At 45.9% G+C, this 12,658-nt stretch overlaps 1 protein-coding gene and 1 pseudogene across 1 annotated transcript in view; both read left to right on the top strand.

Moving 5' to 3' along the window:
* LOC126481167 (leishmanolysin-like peptidase) overlaps nt 1-12,658 on the top strand; it is a 549,175-nt gene that overhangs the window by 466,805 nt on the left and 69,712 nt on the right. The window lies entirely within an intron of this gene.
* LOC126482664 (5S ribosomal RNA) lies at nt 7,306-7,423 on the top strand (annotated as a pseudogene).

Genomic DNA, 12,658 nt, shown 5'->3' on the forward strand with positions numbered 1-12,658 from the left:
TCTTACGCAAACCGTTCAGAAGTTATGACGATTTTACTTCATGTAGTTCAATAATTGTCAGCCTGTATTTCATCCACACCATTTAAAATCAATTTAAAATGTGTGCACTACACTTAGGTCTACTGCGTATGAATCACTTGACTACTAGAGTCCTTATTTATGAACTGAAACAAATTACTACTGCCATTGATAATTATAGTAATAACTATCAGTGTGTAGGCTCTACAGCAGTGTAGTAGCCGTCACATACTGACTGCTGTGTTGCGCTGTAATTTAGGTGGTTTATTGTTGCGAAGTGAATAAGGAAGCAATTTTTAGACTGTTGCGGGAACTACCTAAAACTCACAGGGGGCTTTATATGGGATATTTAAGCGTTTGTTATATGTATGTCTCTCTCTTTTACTGTCATAGAAACACGGTGCACAAGTGCAAAGAACGTGTGCAGTGGGTAGACTACGTGAGGAACATGTTCATAGATTCATATCACTGCCTGTAATCTCAGCAACATTGTGCCACACATTGACAAGAAATTGCAATTATTCGTAACTTATGGAATCAGTCTTTCAGTCTTTCGAAATAATGATGATACGCTGATGGAAGAAAATCGCAACATAAAAAAAATTAATGTAGAGTAATGAAATTTCGGGAATACATTTGTCTAGGTAACGTATTTAAGTGGTTAACATTGCAAGATCACAGATTATTGTAAGCGCGAGTCAAACCAGTGTGTTGTACAGATGTCAGATGTTAGTTCGTGGGATGGAGTTCCATGCCTGATCCACTTAGTCCGTCGACAAAGCGACGGTTAATGTTGTTAGTGGAGGACAGTGGGGCGGCCGATGTGGCCGAGCGGTTCTAGGCGCTTCAGTCCGGAACCGCGCTGCTACTACAGTCGCAGGTTCGAATCCTGCCTCGGGCATGGATGTGTGTGATGTCCTTAGGTTAGTTAGGTTTAAGTAGTTCTAAGTTCTAGGGGACTGATGACTGACCTCAGATGTTAACTCCAATAGTGCTTAGAGCCATTTGAACCATTTTTGGAGGACGCTGTACTTGGCGTCGGATGATGTCCAATATGTTCTCCATTGGTGGCAAATCTGGTGATGGAACAGGTCAAGACAACACCTCGGCACTCTGGCAGAGCATGTTGGGTTACAACAACGGTATATGGGCGAATGTTGTCCTGTTGGAAAACTCCCCCTGGAATGCTGTTCATGAATGGCAGCACAAGAAGTCGAGTCACCAGATTGACGTACAAGTTTGCAGTCAGGGTGCTTGGGATAACCACGAGAGTGCTCCTACTGTCATACGAAATCGCACCCCAGATCATAACTCAAGGTGTGGATCCAGTGTGTCTAGCACGCTCAGACAGTTTGATTACCGGCCCTCAACCGGGCTGCTCCTAACCAACGCACGGCCATCACTGGCACCGGGGCAGAACCAGCTTTCATCAGAGAACCCAACAGATCTCCATCCTTCTCTCCAATGAGCTCACGCTTCACACTACAGAAATTTCAAATGGCGGGGTTTGGGGTGTGTGGAATTGACCCTACAGAGCGTCTGGCTCGGAGCTCTACTTGAAGTAACAGATATGTAACAGTTTCTTGTGTCACTGCGGTGCCGACTGCTGCTCATATCGTTGCTGCAGACGCAGTACGATGCGCCAGTCATACGCCGAGCACGACGGTCTTGCCTCTCGGTAGTGTCCCGTGGCCGTCCAGAGCCCGGTCGCCTTATGACAGTACATTTTCGTGACCATCGCTGCGAGCAGTCAAGTACAGTGGCTACATTGCTGTGACGTCTTTCTGCAACATCACAAAAGGAACAATCACCTTCTCGTACCTCTATTACACGGCGTCGTTCAGACTCAGTGAGGTGTTGATAGTTGCGCCTTTCTCGCCGCCTGAACAGCATTCTTGACTAACAGCAACTCACCATGCCCAATCCCGAAGGTAACAAATCTGATTTGCATTCTCAGAGGGCGCTACGAACGCCACTCGTATGCGACGGGCTCAAAATCTGAATAGAAATTGTGGGGCGGCGGGCGGAAATTATTTTGTTTATATGTAGACTGTTTTGTAATGTAGAAACGCTGCATTTCCCGGCCGATGCACCATATGTGGGGCGGCGGGTAGAATTAATTGTTATTTATATGTTCCTATTAGTTATGCTGTCTTTTGCCGTTCTCAACACTGGCTCTCTAACTACAATATTGGCAACCAGAAAGTGATTAGCAAAACGTGAAGCCTGTAATTAGAATTCCTAGTGCCCACTTCATCTGAGAAATACACTTATAGCTACAACTTATAGCTCTGAGAAATTAGGAGATTGTCTGGGATTCATAATCAAAAACGATTTTGTTTAAAAACAGTTCAGTATATTCTGAAAGTCACAGATAAAAAAAAAAGAAGAATCCACACAATCTGACTAACAGCAGTTCAGAGTCTAATGCGCTGATGCAACTATAACTGTCCAAATTAAATGTTTAAGTGAATGCTCGCCATAATTTGATGATAATGTTCATCAAACGCCACGCTAAATAATGGTAGAATGTCTGTCCCGCGGCGGCACGTGAAATTACGACATACGCAAACTGAAGATAGATAATTAAAGTCATCCCAGAATTAACACTTCACTCGAAAATGATTTCATGGTTACACGTATCCCGAGTAACTTAATACGGCATCCGAGGCTGGACTAGTAATGCACCACATTAAGTTATTGAATAAATCATAGCTTCTTTTGCTGATGGCCGATGAAACTCAATTTAAATGTGCATTCAACACACAGGTAAGAAATCATAATAAAAGTTTGACGTGGCTAAGTTAAATATTTTGGGCGAGAGAATTATTTTAATTACACTGCACGAAGTAGACGAGCTCTGAACTTGCCCTTTGCAGGTACGCTGTCGCTATAGTTTTATAGTTATTCAAATGAAACTTCTCACATCTTTATGGTTATAGCGGATCTCCATTCTACTTAAATATAAACATCCTAGCCTTATTTATTAGCCTACTTAATCTATCTTGCTTCCTTAAGTTTTAAGACAAAAACCAGAAAATTATGAATTTTCACTAAAATCTTAATTTGTGAGATCCAAAGTACTGTTTCTATTAAATCATTATGGAAAAGGAATCTAAACATAAATTTTTAAGTCTCTAGCTCTTTTCTGTTGCGCCAATGATTTTTACAGAAAAACGTCCAAATTTCGAAAATGGTTAAAGTTATCGAACTGACATTCAACACATATTAATTTAGTATTACTCTTGACATTATAGAACCGTTTCAGGTTATTTACTTGATTTTTAAACCATTCCGCAACATTTATGACGTCAGAGCTAGTTACAGCGGACTGGCTGGCACACAATGGAAAGGCTAATGTGAATTTTATACGGCGTGAGTAGGCTGCTTCGCTACAAAATCATGTTTCGGATGTAGAACCATGCCTACCAATTTACATTTATGCCCCCCAACTCCTTCCTGGTGTCGTTACTTTCTTTTCGTCAGAGTAGATGAGTGGTGAAAAGTGTGTGTGTGTGTGTGTGTGTGTGTGTGTGTGTGTGTGTGTGTGTGTGTGGGTGGGTGGACTACGTGAGGAAGGTCTTCCTACATTCATTTCGTGAGCTGTAGTCTCAACCACATCGTGCTAGCTGTTGGCAAAGGAAGTATAATTATTGGTAACTAGTGCAATCAGTATATTAGTCTTACGAAACAGTGATAATGCACTGAAGCGCTAAAGAAACTGGCATCGGCATGTGTATTCAGATACAAAGATTTGTAAACAGGCAAAATACGGCTCTGCGGTCGCCAACGTCTATATAAGACAACAAGTGTGTGGCACAGGTGTTAGAACGGTTACTACTGCTACACTGGCACGTTACCAACATTTAAGTGAGTCTGAACGGAGTGTTATAGTCGGCGATGGGACGCGCATCTGCTAGTTAGCGATGAAGTGAGGATTCTCCCGTACGACCATTTCGCGGGTGTACCGTAAATATCAGGAATCCGGTAAAACGTCAAATCTCCGACATCGCTGCGGCCGGAAAAAGATCCTGCAACAACGCGACCAATGACGACTGAACAGAATCGTTCAACGTGACAGAAATGCAACGCTTCCGCAAATTTCTGCAGATGTCAATGCTGCAGCATCAATACATCCAACGAAACATCATCGATATGGGCTTTCGGAGCCGAAGGCCCACTCGTGTCCCTTCATGAGTGCGTGATACAAAGTTTTACGCCTCGCCTCGACCCGTCAACACCGACATTGGACTGTTGACGGCTGGAAACCTGTTACCTGGTCGGACGAGTCTCGTTTCAAATTGTATCGAGCGGATGGAGGTGTACGGGTATGGAGACAACCCGATGAATCCATGGACCCTGCATGTCAGCAGGGGAATCTTAAAGATGGTGGAGCCTCTGTAACGGTGTGGGGTGTGTGCAGTTGGAGTAGTATGGGACCCCTGATACGTCTAGATACGATTCTGATAGACAGAATCCTGTCTTATCACATACATCCACCCATGTCTGTTCTGCATTCGGACGGACTTCGGCAATTCCAGCAAGACAGTGCGCACACCACACGCCCAGAATTGCTACAGAGTGGCTCCAGGATCACTTTCCTGAGTTTAAACACTTCCGCCGACCTCAAAACTCACCAGACATGAACATTATGGGGCATATCTGGGATGCCTTGCCGGCCGCTGTGGTCGAGCGGTCCTAGGCGCTTCAGTCCGAAACCGCGCTGCTGTTACGGTCGCGGGTTCGAGTCCTGCCTCGGGCATGGATGCGTGTGATGTCCTTAGGTTAGTTAGGTTTAAGTAGTTCTAAGCCTAGGAACTGATGACCTCAGATGTTAACTCCCAAAGTACTTAGAGCCATTTGGGATGCCTTGGAACTTGCTGTTCAGAAGACCACCCCCTCGTACTCTTACGGATTTATGGACAGCCATGCAGGATTCATGGTGTCAGTTCCCTCCTTCTCTACTCCAGACATTAGTCGAGTCCATGCCACGTCGTGGTGCGGCACTTCTGCGTGCTCGTGGGGCCCTACACGATATTAGGTTGGTTTACCAGTTTCTTTGGCTCTTCAGTGTAGTAATGATCTGTTAAAAATTTAGTTTCGCGACCGAAACGAAATTGAATCTGTTTGTTTATCCCTCAGAAAATTATATTTTGCCCCTCAAGGGGTACTTAGCTCCCGGTTGAGAACCGCTGTACTAGAGGTACTTGTGAGGGATGAGAGGTGTGGGACGCGATCAGCATAAAAACTGTAAGGGCAGAAACAGATTGTTGTATAACCAACAAATTTTAGAGGTGTGGGCTAGGTGTTAGTGTGACATGGAGACGTGCGCACAGCTCATGCAAACCAATGAGAAGACTGGTGAGAGAGAAAAAAGAGAAAAAGTAACTGCTCACAAATTGCCAAAAGAGAGAAAGAACTAGCTGTTTATAGCTGGAATACCGCGCATATCGGGGAGCCACGGCAACGAGGTGCAATGAGGACATCCTAAGCATAAAACTGATGCGGAACGTGGCTGGCTGCGCCGAATAAAAAACGGTCGCGTGACCGGCCCCGCAGTGTGCACCACGCTCACCCACTGTGCGGCGTATAGTGTGCGGGACTGGAATACGGCCAAGGGGTCGCCGCACCCACACCAGCAGCGACACAGCACGGCACGCTGGCGTTTCGCTGGAAAACTCTCGCCGGGGTCGGAAACAACGGAACGCGCTGTCAGACACGCAACCTGTCGGAAATTCCCGGCGCTGTTTCACCTCTGCTTCTTGCTCCAAAGGCAGTCCAGTTAATGTAAGCAGCAGTAACAGGTACTCAGCTGCTGATAATTGTCTTGGCTTCACATGTGGTGCATAAAGATCACAGACAGCCAATCAGTTCTCAGACCGTCCGCCCCTGGTAGCTGAGTGGTCAGCGCGACAGGATGTCATACCTAACGGCCCGGCTTCGATTCCCGGCTCAGAGACTGGGTGTTGTGTTGTCCTTATCATCATCATTCATCCCCATCGACACTCAAGACGCCAAAGTGGCATCAACTCGAAAGACTTGCACTAGGCGAACGGTCTACCCGACGGGAGGCCCTAGCCACACGGCATTTGAGTCCTCAGACGGAAGGCTGCTCTGGACAGCACTGCGCTCTGGTGGGCTTGGCCGTATGGAAGGCAGTACGCTCCGGCCTTCCTCGCCGAGCGAGGTGGCGCAGTGGTTAGCACACTAGACGCGAATTCGGGAGGACGACGGTTCAAACCCGCATCCGACCGTCCTGATTTAGGTTTCCCGTGATTTCCCTAAATCGCTTCAGGTAAATGCCGGGATGGTTACAATCAAATGGCACGGCCGACTTTCTTCCCCATTCTTTCCTAATCCGATGAGACCGATGACCTCGGTGTTTGGTCTCTTTCACCAAATCGACCAACCCAGTTCGGCCTGCCTCTGAACTGAGAACCAGCCTCCCTCGCCGGTCGCAGAGAGACGTGCAGTTTAACGCGGTGTGCGAGTCACGGAGCGGCACGATTTGGACGTTCTAGAAGTGGAAGTCACGTCAACAGGCGGAGGAAATCCCTGGAACAACACTTGTCTAATCCAGACTCTCTGTTTTGTGGACTAACGACTATGCGTGTGCCAAAAGGTGGGGTTGGAATATATCAGAGCTAGAGGAATGTGTTAGTCCTTGGATAGATGTGACACGTGAAGCTGAGGTGGCGAAAGTCACGGGATAGTGATATGCACATATACAGATGGCGATAGTATCGCATATGCAAAGTACAAAAGAGCAGTGCATTGGCGGAGTGTCTCCTGTACTCAGGTGGTTCGTGTGTAAAGGTTCTCGGCGTGATTATGGCCGCACGACGGGAATTAGTAGACTTTGAACGCGGAATGGCAGTTGGAGATAGACGCAAGGTTGGACATTCCATTTCGGAAATTGTTAGGGCATTCAGTATACCGAGGTCCACAGTGTCAGGTATTACTTCTCACCACGGGCAACGCAGTGGCCGACGGCATTCACTTAACGACCGACAGAAGCACCGTTTCTATAGAGTTGTCAGTTATGACAGACAAGCAATACTGAGTGAAATAACGGCAGAAATCAATGTGGGAAGTACAACGAACGTATCCGTTTGGACAGTGCGACGAAATCTGGCGTTAATGCGTTGTGTCAGCAGACGACCAACGCGAGTGCCTTTGCTGACTGCATGGCAGTACCTACAGCGCCGCTCCTGGGCACGTGCCCACATCGGTTGAACCCTACACGACCGTGGCCTGGTCAGACGACTGCCGATTTCAGCTGGTAAGAGCAACGGCCTTGCCGCAGTGGATACACCGGTTCCCGTGAGACCACCGAAGTTAAGCGCTGTCGGGCGTGGTCGGAACTTGGATGGGTGACCATCCGGGCCGCCATGCGCTGTTGCCATTTTTCGGGATGCACTCAGCCTCGTGATGTTCCCAAACAACTATGGAATCTTTGTGGATGACAATGCCCCATGTCACTGGGCCTCAATTGTTCGCCACTGGTTTGAAGAATATTCTAGACAGTTAGAGCGAATGATTTGGCCACCTATCGAACACTTGCGGGACGTAATCGAGAGGTCAGTTCGTGTATAAAATCCTGCACCGGCGACACTTTCGCAACTGTGGACGGCTATTGAGGCCGCATGGCTTAATATTTCTGCAGGGGACTTTCAACGAGTTGTTGAGTACATGCCACGTGGAGCTGCTACAGTACGTCTGGGCAAATGAGGTCCGACATGATATTAGGAGATAATATAGGGCTTCTGGCACCTCAGTATAGTTGCTTGTGGGAGTAAGTGCAATTTAGAATATGTAACCTTTCTCGAAACGGCAGTCGATAATGAGCCAGAAGAACTCGTGACTCAGGAATGAACAAAGGAAACCCGTTTTAGGGGCGAAACTGCCTTCCATTGTGCGTGTTATAATGGTTGAGATACTGCATAACTTATGAATGATTATTCCCACCGTCATGTTCTCATCATTATGTAACTTTGACTTTTGTAGTCTCTGCAGTATCTATATCAATTTTGCTTAAATTTATGGAATTTTTATAGTAATTGTTTTCGTTTGTTAACAAAGTTTCATATCTCCGTATACGATTCTTGATCGCCGGCCGCGGTGGCCGTGCGGTTCTAGGCGCTCCGGTCCGGAGCCGCGCTGTTGCTACGGTCGCAGGTTCGAATCCTGCCTCGGGCATGGGTGTATGTGATGTCCTTAGGTTAGTTAGGTTTAAGTACTTCTAAGTTCTAGGGGACTGATGACCACAGCAGTTGAGTCCCATAGTGCTCAGAGCCATTTGAACCATTTTTTTTTTTTTATTCTTGATCGTGTCCCGGCGCCTGGTTTAGGACTTATTCTATCTTCCGTCATTCCTCTCCTCGTTCGGAGGAGCTAGAGACCGGTGCTAATTCTGGCTGCTTATGTGATTACACCTACTGTAGGAAGTGACTGGATTGTGGACACATGGTTACACTCTGTTCGTATTCTGCGCTCATTAGATTGTGAATTCTCTTCGACACGTCGGGTAATTCTTCCGTACTTTCCCCGAGGTTAGCAGTGGCAACAGGAAAGCGTACCACGTGGATTTTAATCCGGCACCTGAACCTTCCTCTCTGTGCATGTTGAACAGTAGTGGAGAAAAACCACATCCTTGCCTTACGCTTTTGTAATTCGACCATTTCTCTCTTAGTCTTCCGTTGTAACTGCTCACGCTTGGTTCTTATACATCTTGTATATTTCCATACTTCCGTTATAGCTTTCACGTACTTTCCTGAAAATTTCAAAAATTCTGCACATTTTATCGAACGCTTTTTATAGTTTGACAAGTACTTTGGAGGTGTGGTGATTTCTCTTAACGTCAGAGCTACGTCTCTGGTACAGTTTCTTTTTCTAAAGCCAAACTGCTCAGAGTCAAAAACATCCTCAGTTTTGGATGATTTCGTCTTGTTATTGTTGTTTAAAAACAGAATTCCCTCATGTTATGGTTATGAGATGCATTCAAGTATAAAGCCATGCCGGGGGAGAGGTCACTAAACTGTTAAAACGCAATGTCGCTGGGAGCGCGCTAGAACGCTCTTACGACAGCTCTGGGGGGGGGGGGTTTGCAATGACCGAAATCTGTCTGGTGAGGGGAGGGAGGCTGGCAGTGCTCATTCGCTGGTCGACGGACCGTGCACCAGTGTGCAGGTGGAACTTCATCTCTCCGAAAACCTCTGTGAAGAATACCACGAAATATTGGCCCGTTGCGTCCGTGTGATGGTGACGTGGAGCTCGGTGATTCTTTGGGCGTATCTGAGAGTACAGGCCAGTGCCAGCTTTCAGTCTGCTTCTGTTTCAGCCCGTATTCATACACAGGGTAACCATAAGCTAAACGGAATATTTTGAAATAAGGAAATAAGAGTCTGAATGACTATATAATTTTTTACTGAAACAAACAATATACCTTACGACAACTACTTAAGCTCAAACCGTCTTTCAACACTGGCGACCGCTAGACTAACACTTTGATTACAACAGCGCACAGAATTTTGTCCCACTCTCTTAAATTTTCCGATTGTATATCGTACAATGAGAGCCTACCAACCACGTTTTAATTTCATAACCAACGACTTCGTTGAACGTCACCAGAAAAAAGTATCGAAACGAGATCCGGCGAACACGATGGCCCAATTTAATGATGTCGGTAGTGGTTGTTCAGATGCGCACGCATGTTAATATCGAAGTTGAAGGTGTACCATCGTGTTAAAATCGAATCGTCTCGCGTTTAACAAGAGGTACAGTTTCCAAAACAGGTGACGCCACATATCAAGTGAACTATTCAAACGCAATAACTTGACATACGGTGTGTTAGTTTATATTATACAATTAAAACATAAAAATTAATAGATAATTCGTTAGAGGTGTGACGTGAAACGAGCGCGGTGTATTGACTTTTCATCATTCCAGATACCGCAGTTTTTGACGCCTGAGAGAGTCCTCATCCGTAAACAATAGAAAATGTAGGGTGTTCGCCAGTGCAGTACTGCGCTGAACAATCTTTTGAAACCTCCCCTGTATAGATGATTCCGCGTGCCTTTCCGCTAGAGAAGCATACATTTTACGATATCCTGTATATGAACTCGCTTATTTTCGTTTTCTTTCTGTGCGCAGACGCTATTCCTGGTATTACGTCATCTTAATGTGCAGATATGAGCGAGTTCTATTAACACTCTCATACGTATTTTAAGAATTTATAGGTGGATTCTTCGGGTCGAACCAACTGCTGTTAGTCTGGGATCATTGCCACTGTACGTTCTGCGAAAAAAATGTTACTACGCACGTGTTGTGTGTGTTGGTAAAACTACCCAATTATATGAACACATGGTGTCTGTTCTTTCGCACATGTCCGAAAGTACATACGCCACGCATTCATATAACTGATTCGCCTAGATGGGCAATGGACCCACCTTCTTCACTGCGAATGCACACATACGTCCGACCTACCTATGGCAATCTCAGAATAGCGTGCTTGGAGGAAATGGAGAGGGACCGCGGCTAGGTTGCGCTCGGTGGGAGTGTCGGCCGGCCTTGAAGCGTGCCCAGATAGTCCGCGCAGTTGCGATAACACTGTGCTCCGGATGAAATCCTATTATTACAATGCTTGCAATTCGTACATTAAAATGAATCCAAACAGAAAAATTTCCAGACTAGTGTTCGGAGGACTTGCTTACAAAGGAATGGGTACAACCAGCTACCACAGAGAATGCAATAGCGGGGTTCACAAACACAAGAATCATCCTGTTTAATCCTGATGTCATCCCCGAATACGCGTTTTTAACATCAACTTCAAATCAACATCAGGAAAACAACGAACGACATAAAAGCAGACCTACTTCACCTCGACCAAGTTGTTCGCACTGGCAGGAGAGACCTAATCCCTCGGAATAAGCAACTGCAGATGTAGATAACGATCAGGGATTTGAACACATAACATACAAGCTTCACCACAACTGGGCTGTTCGCAACGGGCGGAAAATCCACAGGAAAACATGCAGGCTTCATCAGAAGCAACAGATTTGACCTCGACAGTGGCAACAGAAGAATCTCAAATAACCCCTTCAAACTCTTGGACCATATTTCGCCGATACCTATCCTAGATAAAGTTGCATTTGCAAGGAAGAAGAAGTCCAGAGCTTTAGCTGAGGTTTTGACTTCTCCAGAAAACATCGACAACCCGCGCAACAGAAAACGACAAAATGAGTCAGTGAAGAGTAGAGCAAATCCTTTTAGCAAGGAGAAACCGTAACCAAAGGAAAAACCGTAACCAAAGAGACTAACAAAGGAATTATCAAAAAGAAGCAGCCCAAGAAACGAAAAGCGTCTACCGCTGACACCGGATCCGACTCGTCGCTGGATATCCAATTGCAAGACGACGACGACGACGACGCGGATGATGAAGAGTGTTGCTGTGTAGGGTGCGGTGAACTGTACAGTTGCACTAAAAAGGATGTGGATTGGATCAAATTTATTAGCTGCCAGTGTTGGCTGCATGAAGACTGTTCAACATATGAATCACCCATATATATGGGTGAAATGGTGAAATTGGTAAAAATAAGTATTGTTTCTTTTTAACTTTCGTAGTGCCTAAAGAGGATGTGGTACTGTCAATGTGTTACTTATGTATTTAGTGAAAGGAGAGTGTTTTTGTTTTGTTTAAATAAACAATTTCTTGCCTTCTACGAGGCCCAAATTTTGTGTTCACCATATCACCCTGATTTACCCTAAAACTACCCATTTTTGAAGATATTATTATAGTACATTAAGAACTGCCATTTACAGTTGAACGTCATTACTGCGGATCTGCTACTACTGTAATAGCAGTATTTGTTGAGATGTGCATTGGTTCCAAGGTGCGTTTCCGCTAGGCAAGCCTCGCTTGGTGTAAATGTGTCCCCAGCGCGAAGCTTCACGAACTGACGGATATCGTACTCTTTGCCAATTTGAACAGATACTTTAAACTTGTGTGTGAGTGTAAACGCCTTCGCAACGAAACACCGCGTCACGGGCAGCCTTGCTCAATCAGTTAGTTGCTTCTCTGAGCTTCGCATCAATTTTCCGACTGATCAGTGATACATGATATTGAATATCATCTGCTGTCATGCCAACGAAGTTGCTGATGGTATTTTAAGCAGGCTGCAGTGCCTTTTCCTCCGTAAGCTGGCTCCCACATTGCCACCGCCGAACGGAATACCCCTCGATACCGAGCAGCACCGTCGCGGGGGTGAAGGTAGAGGCGCGACAGAGCACGTCGGCGTGCTTGCCTTGCGCAAACTTAGCGCTCAGCCCTTCCTTGCCTACGCACGGAGTTCCGCTTCGTGTAAACGAAAGCACGAGGCGGTCCTCTGCCTAAACAGGCGCGCACAGCTGCTTTAGAACGCAAGTCTCTTATCGTATAAACGGGCATTTACACCCGCCTAACTTCCTTATTAAAACTAGTTTAATATTCCCCCCGGAAGTCAACCGCTTTCGAAGGACATAAGGTCTTGAATTCGAAGTCGATCAGAAATGGAGAAAATGTGACAGAAGAGTGAAAACGATGTTTCTTGAAGATGGCGAGGACGAAGCAAAATTTGACCGGACAAGAAATCATCGTGGTAGG

This window comes from Schistocerca serialis, chromosome 5, assembly GCF_023864345.2.
Source record: "Schistocerca serialis cubense isolate TAMUIC-IGC-003099 chromosome 5, iqSchSeri2.2, whole genome shotgun sequence".
NCBI classification, from domain to species: Eukaryota; Metazoa; Arthropoda; class Insecta; order Orthoptera; family Acrididae; genus Schistocerca; species Schistocerca serialis.